Source organism: Elephas maximus, chromosome 20, assembly GCF_024166365.1.
Source record: "Elephas maximus indicus isolate mEleMax1 chromosome 20, mEleMax1 primary haplotype, whole genome shotgun sequence".
NCBI lineage: Eukaryota > Metazoa > Chordata > Mammalia > Proboscidea > Elephantidae > Elephas > Elephas maximus.
Genome location: NC_064838.1, coordinates 80,042,193 through 80,045,851, shown reverse-complemented (window position 1 = coordinate 80,045,851; position 3,659 = coordinate 80,042,193). Strand labels below are relative to the sequence as shown.

The window sequence follows — 3,659 nt, the reverse complement described above, 5'->3', positions numbered from 1 at the left end:
GCTGTCTCATTAGAGGGAGAGCAGTTGGGAGTATGTAGCAAAGTGTACATAAGTTTTTGTGTGGGAGACTGACTTGATTTGTAAACTTTCACTTAAAGCACAATAAAAATTAAAAAAAAAAAAAAGTACCCAAATGAATGCTTTTTGTTTCTCAAGTAATTAATATGGGTATCTTCATAGATCCTTTACCCCTAATAACCACAATCATATTATGAACTTTCTTACGAGTTATAAAAAATACATTCAAGGCTTATACTATTTCCTCAGTTAACTTTGTTTTTACTGCCATGTAAACATCACTCAAAAAATGTTATCAAGGATGTTGACTTGATTATATATGTTTTCCCCTTCTATGTCATGGACACAACGCAGGTGTTTATTATAACAAGGATGAAACATTCATCATCACAGAGTACTCTTAATCTCAGTTTATAAACAATGTTTTAACAAACCACATGACAAATAAAATTATGACTTGAGGAGAGGTTAGATTATGAACCAAGGCTAGAGGAATTTGTCCAGTCCTGAGATGGGGTATGGAGTAGGGAGGGGAGATGAAAGGAAGTCTTCCTAGATGAAGGACGGGGAGAGTTAAGAGCTACAGCACAAGGATGAACTTCACCAAGTCTTTCTTTTTGCTTTTTCATATCTAATAAATTGGGGCTTCATTTTCTCTAAAAACATTGTCATATCCGCTTCATGATCACTAATTGCCAATCCTTCTTCCTCAAATACTTTCCTCTCACCAATTGACATGTCCATTCATAATTTAGATCAGAAACTACATGTCCCCATTTCAAAGACGCTTTTCTTCTTTGCAGAGTAGATTTAGACATCTTACTTTGGATTAAGAGCACCTTACCTTTTTATTTCATGATGTTTTACAGTTTGTTATAAATTCTGTGAATAATTATCTAATTACTGTTTGTCAGTTACACAAGATTATAGGATTCATTAGTACAGACACTATTGAATTGACCATAAAATACAAAGCACCAGGAAGTACAATAGGCACTCAATAAACACACAGCTTTAAGAATAATTCAGGTAATGCAAGAAAGAAACTATTATAGTTTGAACTGTGTCCCCCCAAATGTGCATCAACTTGGCCAGGCCATGATTCCCAGTATGTGTGGTTGTCCTCCATTTTGTGATCTAATGTTATTATCTCTGTGTTATAAATCCTAACTTCTATGATGTTAATGAGGAGGACACAATCTACAGGATTAGATCGTGTCATCAGTCAATCTCTTTTGAGATAAAAATCAAGAGGAGAGGGAACTACTTCCACCAAGAAAAAAGGAGCAGAGAGTATCATTTGGACCCTGGGTGCCTGTGCTAAGAAGCTTCTAGACCAGGGGAATATTGATGACAAAGACCTTCCTCCAGAGTCGGCACAAAGAGAAAGACTTCTCCTGGAGCTGGTACCCTGAATTCTAACTTTTACCTTTCTAGACTGTGAGAGAATAATCCTTTCTTTGTTATAGTCATCCACTTGTGGTATTTCTGTTATAGCAACACCAGTTAACTAGGATGGAAACATTGAACAAATAAGATTTCGGCACACTTAGGAGACAAAACTGTTTTGCAAAATTAGAGAGTACTGTGCTTAAATTGAAAACACATAAAAATTATAGAATGTTTAGGAAACTACCTAACATCTGGTATAGTTGAGAATTTGTATAAATACTCATTGTATTAAAGTATTTGAGATCACATTGTTCTATACTAAATGATTTGAAGAAAACAACTGTTTATGTGTGTGTATAACTATTTAAAACAGCTTTTTATTTTTCAGTTTTTCCAGAGCCTCTTTCACATCCTTGTTCCGTAGACTGTAAATCAGAGGGTTTAACATGGGGATGACAAGGGTATAAAACAATGAGGTCATTTTGTCTTGCTCTAGAGAGTAGGCAGAACTTGGTCGGAAATACATGAAAAGTCCTGTTCCCTGGAAAATTGCAACAACAGTTAAGTGAGAGGTGCAGGTGGAGAAAGCTTTGAACCTTCCCTCAGCAGAGCAGATCTTTAAGACTGAGAGGATGATGTAACAGTAAGAGACAAGAACCCATGAAATGGTACTCAGTTCAATGAAGCCAAAAACAGTGAATAATGCCAACTCATTGACCTGAATATCAGAACAGGAAAGGAGGAAAAGTGGAGGTAAATCACAGAAGAAATGATTAATTTCATTTGACCCACAGAAACATAAGCGGAAAGTTAACGTGGTGTGTATCAAAGCGTCCACTGTACCCACCAGGTAAACCCCAGCCATGAGCACGGAGCACACCCTGCTGGACATGTCGACTGTATAGAGCAAGGGGTTGCTAATGGCCTTGTACCAATCAAAGGCCATCACTGCCAGCAGGAGACACTCAGAGTCTGCAAAGACACAGAAGATGAAGAATTGCAGAGCACAGCCATAGAAAGAATTTGATCTGTCTTTTTTTTTTTTTTGTTAAGAGGTCCACCAGCATCTTGGGCCCAATTGCTGTGGAATAACAGAGGTCACAGAAGGAGAGGTGGCTGAGGAAAAAGTACATTGGTGTTTGAAGCTGGGAGTCCATTTTAATTAAAATGATCATTCCAAGATTTGCCACAAGAATAATGAGATATATGACGAGAAACGTGGCAAATATGGTTGCTTTGATCTCAGGGTTATTAGTAATTCCCAAGAGGTGGAATTCAGTCAACGAAGAACAATTTTTTCCATCCATTCTTCTTTGATCTTGTTCTAAACTGCTACGGGAATGACAAGAAGGTTATAGATCAGGGTTTAACTATGTTAAAAAAAAAAACAAAAACATACGTTAAATACTATCTGTAAGGCAGAACACTTTCTCTCTGTAAATTGTCTTCTTTATGCTCAGAATGTAGCCCAGATAAATGTCACTGTTAAACAGACATTGTTATGTTATTGAAAAGTAAATAAATAAATGCCTGGAACAGGAAGTTTGAATCTAAATCTGTATATCAGTCTTGACATACGTCATTTGTGTTAGTTTCTCCTGTCTTAGCTCAGACCGTAGCTTTGATTAAATCTAAAGCTAAGTCCAGATTCAAAATAATATTAAAGAAACACTAAAGTTAGAGCCACAAAGCCAGAAGACACACACCTAACAGTCTGACAGGTAAAAATAAATACCCCTTTGGACAAAAAAAAAAAAAGTCACATTTATTGTATTCATCCAGAAACATAATTGATTTTAAGATCTAACAACAATAAGTAATACTCCATATAAACAATAAATGAAATTGATTAAGCTACTGTTTTTCTCTATGATGTCTTTTGATTCCACTGATTAAACATGAATGGAACATGTTTTATTCCACTTTCCTATGACACTTCATCTTGGTTTGCTGAACTTTTATAACCCGGTTATAGGACTGACCTGAACCCAAAGGATGAGTCCACTGACAAACTAGAGAAGTGATACAAAGGGAAACACGGAATTAACACAGAGTTGCATCTCCTTGGATTATTAAAATGAATTTTCCATAAAAAATGCAAATGGGAAGAGGGGTAACAAATGTTTCAGACTTATAAAGGGTTCATTTTCTTGTTTGTGTGTATGTGTGTGTGAATGTCTGTTGGTGTATAAAAATTGAAATGTGAATGGTAGTCTGATTTTTTTTTCTGTACTTTAGTATTTTTTTTT

The 3,659-nt window shown here is 35.8% G+C and overlaps 1 pseudogene; it reads right to left on the bottom strand.

The window, feature by feature from the left end:
* Positions 1-1,774: 1,774 nt before the first annotated feature.
* LOC126064186 (olfactory receptor 5W2-like) lies at positions 1,775-2,720 on the bottom strand (annotated as a pseudogene).
* Between the last annotated feature and the right edge of the window lie 939 nt (positions 2,721-3,659).